The sequence below is a fragment of the Capra hircus genome, chromosome 22 (assembly GCF_001704415.2).
Source record: "Capra hircus breed San Clemente chromosome 22, ASM170441v1, whole genome shotgun sequence".
NCBI lineage: Eukaryota > Metazoa > Chordata > Mammalia > Artiodactyla > Bovidae > Capra > Capra hircus.
Window position 1 is genome coordinate 58,403,653 of NC_030829.1, and position 5,804 is coordinate 58,409,456.

Consider the following 5,804-nt stretch of genomic DNA (forward strand, 5'->3'; position numbering starts at 1 on the left):
GGAGGTCCTCTCACCAGCTCCAAGGCTGCCAAACCCAGTGAGTGGGGGGCCGGCCGATGCCCCCTGCCTCGGCTGTTGGGGTCGGCGTCAGGGCACTCGACCTTCTGAGCTGACAGCTTGGGGTGTTCACTGCCTGTCGCACCTAGCCAGGAGGGCATAATACGGGGCTCTCCGCGGCTCCCCACCAACAGCCCAGGGTATGACTGCTCAAGAAATGAGGAGCCTCGGCTCAGAGAGGTCAAGGGCCTTGGCTGAGGTCACACAGTGGCCACAGGCAGCCGTGTGGGCTGGGGAAAAGGACAAGCCTAGGCTGGGGGCTGGGACCCGGTGCCAGCAGGCCAGGGGTGGTGTGGGAGACCCCCGGACGGGGAGCGAGCTGGTGAGAGGCGGCCAGGCCCCTCGGGCCCTCTCAACACGCTCGGGGAGGCCGGCCCATCTTCCCGGCGGGGACACTGAGGCCCAGCTGGCCGAGGCGGCCGGGCCAACGGCCCCTGAGGGCTGCAGGGCCAGGGCGGGGACTCCGCGCCGAGACGGGCCTGCGAGGGGGCGCGCCCAGGGCGCTCGGGGCTCGAGGCGCACGCGCGGCGCGGCCACGTCCGGCCCCGGGGCGCGGCGGGGCGGGGAGCGGCGGCGCGCGCTCGGCCCCCTCCCCGGCCGCGGCCGAGACCCCGCCCCGGAGGCGGAGGGGGCAGGGCGGCCCGGGGGCCCGGCGCCCGCTCGGCCCGCCCCCCGGCCCGCCCCCGGCCCGCCCCGCGCCGCCGCCGGGCTCCGCGAGCTCTCGACGCGCCGACGGCTGAACGGACGGACGGGTGGACGCGCCGGCGGCCGGGCGAGCGGAGCGCAGCGCGGTGAGTGCACGCGGACCCCGGCCCGCGCCCCGGGGCCCCCGGCTCCTCCTCTGCCGCGCTCCCCCGCCTAGTCCCGCCCCCGGCCCCCTTCCCCGGGGGGAACCGGGCCCTGGTCGGTTGGCACCGCTCTCCTCCCCCGCGCGTCCCCCCGCCGCGGGCGGCCCAAGCTCTCCTGCTCCGGCGCACGCCCACCCCGGACCCCCTGCGCACGCCCGGCCCCTCACACTCGGCTCTCTCACGTCTCTTGTGCGCGCACAGCTTCACCCACACGTGCCTTGCGCACGGGCGGCCCCGGACACGCACGCCAGCCTCCACCCCGCTGCCCGTGAAGCGCGTGTGCCTCGCCGCTGTGTGTCTGTCCCACACACCGCTCCCGTGTGTCACAGGCATACCTGCGGGGGTGAGCAGAGCCCCCTCCCAGCCACACACCATGAATGCCTGCACAGGCCAATAGCTTCCTCGTTGGGGGACCCCGGCCCCCTACACCCTTGTGGGCACCCGGCTTCATGACCTCCTAACCCCTGGGGGGGCCCAGGCAAGCCCCCAGAGGCCTTGTCCCTTGTGGGGGAGCCTGGGTGGCTCCCGGGAGCACAGGCTGGGGTGACTGGCCCTGCCAACCTCCCCCTCCTCTTCACGCCCACCCCCACACACCGCCTCCCTGTGTCCTCTCCTCCTGCCCGCTCTCCAGGCAGGGGTGCCCTCTCGCCCTTGGCTGTCACAGGGTCTCATTCCCCCCTCAGTGTGTGCCCACCACTTGGGCTGGTCCAAAGCTGGCCTGAGCCAGCAGGTGTCACCATGACCGGCCAGAAATGGAAAAACGGAAAGATCGTTTGGGTGCTGGCCGTCACCCCGAGCCCCTCGGATGAAGGTGCGGCTGCAGGGCCCTCCTGGAGTCGGCTGGTGCCTGGGCCTGGCCGGAGTCTGTGGCTGAGTGATTGGGACTCTGAGCGTCCCTACGTGCAAACAGGGCTGAAGATCCCCTTCCCCCCCCCCACAACCCGCCCCCTGGGAGGAAGGGAGGGCCTGGGAACTACTGCTCCATCTCTTGCTCCCCGCTCCCCCTCCACCACTGGGTCCAGAGCCTTGGGAAGGGCAGTGGGCAGGGCATGGATGGAGTCAGAGGCTCTTACTCTGGAGGCGCGGAGTTGCCAGCCCCAGCCGAGCCTGGCCCTGCCTGTTTGGTTTGGCTCTCAGCACGTTAGTATTCTTTTTAAAAATTTAATTAGCTGTCAGCATTTGCAGATCGGTGAGCTTCACAGAAAAATCCGATTTCTGTCTTGTGAGAAATCGCAGGGTTCCGGCGGCTTGGGACCCATGTCGCCGGGGATTGGGCCCTTGGGTAGTTTGGCTTGCCTGCCGCCCCTGGGGTCGGGGCTGGGGCCCACTAGGCCATAGTCCCCAGCTGGCCGCTTTCCCATTTGCAGCTCCCCCCAGACCTGCTGTATAAACTGGGGTGCCCTTACAGCAGCAGTGCCCACCCCAAGGGGGCCTGGGCCAGTGGACACTCTTCCCGCTGTGGCCTTGCAGCCCCTGTGACTCCAGGACCACCAGGCTGAAGACCCCGAGTTCCCCAAGGCTGCGGGGCCTCCGGAGGACCTCGGTGTGTCCTGTTGGGCATCAGAATTCTGTGTCTGCCGTGGAGGGGAGCAGGGAACACTTCCCTTCCCCACCCCTGGCTGGCCTTGGAGGAGGAGGGCGCTCTCTGCAGGGCGGGGCTCAGGCCGAGGGACTGGCTCCCAGCTCCCACTTCTTGGCGGCCTCGCGCTGGGTGGCGTGGGGCGGGGCGGTGGCTGTGTTAAGGCCTGGTTGCTGTGACTCTCTCCTCTCTTTCTGCCGCATGGATGCGCTGAGCCTGTGGTGGGTGGCTACCTGGAAGTTTGCTGACTGACTGACTGAGGACTGGGCCTGTGGGTGGCACGCGGGACTTGGGGGGTGGACTCGGCCCCCGGCCTCGTCCCTGCGCCTCCCGAGGCTTTCGGTCCTGCTACAGAGGAGGGTGCCAATGGCCTGCTCCGCCCTTCCCTGACCCTGGGTCTTCTCTTCTGTAAAGGGCTCACGGTCCTGAAATGGGGTGTTGGGGAGGGGAGCCTGGGGCCCGCTCCCCAGGAAGTGTCTGGGTGTTTCCCCTTTCTGGCTTCTTGAACCCTGATGTCCCACCACTCACCACCTGCCCCCCCCAAACTGAAGGCCTGGTCCTGGGATGTCGTTCCAGCCTGCCAGGTAGGGTGACTGAGGCAACAGAGAATTGAATTAGGTTGACTTCAGACAGGTGTAGTTGCTACAAAGGTGCTGAGGCCAACAGGGCAGCCCAACCCGGGTGGGAGGACAGGGTCCTCGGAGGAGGGGATCTCTGAGCTGAGATGGGAGCATGCAGGCTGAGGGCGCAGCTGGTGCAAGCGGCCTTTAGTGGGGCCCTGGCGTGGTGTACGTGAGCCTTGGCGTGTTCGAGGGACAAGGGACTGAAAGGAGGCTGGAGCCGGTAGGGGAGGGGAGGAGGGGCAGGTCAGGGAGTTGGAAAGCTGCGGAGAAGTGTTTATCCCGGGAGCCACGAGCTCTGATTGCCATTTTAAGACAGCCTCCCTGGCGGCGCAATCTGGAGGCTGTGTGCCCCCACCAGGAGCGTACTGGCAGGAGTGGGGAGGCCCTCTCCGGGCCTGGGCCCGAGGGCAGGTCTCCCCCTTGAGAAGCTACAGGGGAGGTGAGGAGACAGGGCCGTCGACAGACCTTTGAGATCCAGGGTGATATATGCTAGTGAAGCAGGTGTTGGTGCAGCCGTCTGACGGAATACTATGCAGCTGTGGAAAGGAGGCTCTGATCCTCGAGGAGCCAAGTAAGAGCTGCGCATCCGCATTTGCTCATATGCTCGTAGGCAAACGCGGGGAGGAAGCCCTGGGGTGAGGTGCAGTGGTCGTCTGCTTTGCCTGGAGGGCGTGTGCAGGTGGGGGCCAGGCTGTAAGATCAGGTGACACGCCCACTGCCAGCCTTGTGTTTTTGGATTTTGAACCACACCACTGTATTCGCTGTTTAAGCATTACATTAGAGTCAGACACAGCTGAGCAGTTGGTGGGTGAGGGTTCGTTTGTGAGTTTTAAGTGCAGCGTTTAAGGACGGTTTCTAAGTTCTTTGCTTTACCGAACAGACTGACTTCTTCCTGGCACGGTATAGAAAGGTTTGCACTGTGATGAAAATTAGATGCGAGCAAAGTCACGTTTTGCAAAGTTTGGCAATTGGACAAAAGAAAAAATGCCGCCCTTTTCTCTGCCCCTTTTCCTGTGGGAGTTTCCTTCTCCAGGTTTGACTGCTGGCTCTTCCTGGGGTGGGCACCATGGCACTTGGCGCCCCTTCTCCAGCCTGTTTCTGCAGTCTGCCTGCCAACAGGCTGGAGCTCAGCGACAGGTCCAGACCACGGGGGCCTGCTGGGTGCAAGGAAGTCCCCGCCTCGGTGACCCGCAAGGCTCAGATCCCACCTCTGCTGGTCGCAGGCCATGCTTCCTTCGGGACAGGACCCCATCTGTCAAATGGTGTCATAACCCATCTCTTAGGGTTGTTGGAAAGAGGAAGGAAGTGATACCCAGTGGGTGCTGGTCGCTGTCCTTGGGGAAAGCAATGCCAGGACCAGCTCCTCTGCCCCCCAGAGAGCTCGCTATCTAGGGGAGACAGACGGATGCTCGCTGTGAGGTCCTGAGGCGGCCGGGTACACCTGGGCTGCAAAGCAGGAGAAGCTGGCCCAGAACCTGGGTTGGGGGGCTGCTGTAGGTGGGACATCAGTGGAGGCCAGTGGGGTTCGGGGGAGGGGGCACAGCCTGGGCAAATGACCCGGAGCAGCTGGAGGAAGGACCCCCGTGAGCATGGGGGTGGTCGGATCTGGGGATTCAGGGGGACTTTCAGTCTTACCCTGGGTGTGATGAGAAATCAGATGAGAGTGGGCCGATCTGATTGGGATTTTCAGGGACCCCTGGCTTCTGGGAGTGGGGTCACAGCCTGCCTCCAGGAAGGTTGGGAACCCAGGGTGGGGATTGTGTGGGAGCAGCCGGGAGAGGCTGGCTGGACTCGGGGTTCCTTCCGTATGAGGGACCTTGAGTCCCCTCCTCACACCCAGCACTCAGGACAGCCTCTGGTGTGGGCCAGCCCGGGGTCCCTCCTGTAGCCATCCTGAGGGCCCCAGGGACCCCAGTAGGCAGTTCTGAAATGCTTCTGTCAGAACGGTTCTAGGGGAGAGCGTGGAGCCTCTGAGAGTTTGGGCGTGGTCAGGGAGGGCTTCCTGGAGGGGGCGATGCTTTCTCTGTAACATGAAGGTTGAGGGGTAAACAGAAGAACACTGGTTCCTCTCGGATGAGTTGGAGGGGAGGCGGGCTGTGAGGCTGGCCTCAAGCCCTGGACCAGACAGGGAGGACCTTAAGTCCTGCTCAGAGGGTGGCGGGTGGGCAGCCTCGGGCGTTTCTGAGCGGAGGGGCGGGGGTCCGCCAGCCAGTGGGAGGCCTGGGCAGGTGACAGGGCAGGGAACAGGCTCAGCGTAGGTGGGAGGCTGGCTGCGGTCACGCAGCACGTGAGGAGCAGGGCTGGGCGGGGGCCAGGGGTGTCCACCTCGGGTCCTGCCCTGGGCCGGCTGGCCCTGGGTTGTGGGGTGCCTGGCGCGCACGAACCGCCAACTCCTTTCCTTCGGGCTGGTCCCTGCTCGGGGTCCCTGTGGGGTCAGGTCGTGCGTCATTTTGCACCATTGTCCTCAGGGTTGTTGGAATCTGGAAGCACTGCAAAAATGCCCGTCTTCTCATATATGGAGATTATTGCAAAGAAAGTGCTGGTTTGGGGAAAGGTTATTTCCTTCCTCAGGGTGGGGAGCCTGGCTTTTCGGTCGGGGGGGACGTGTGCTGCAGTGTGGGCGGCCAGGGCACCCCCCCTGGGTCAGCGTCAGTGAGGAAGTGCTGTGCCTGTCTGCCAGGGGGTGTAGTTGGCAGG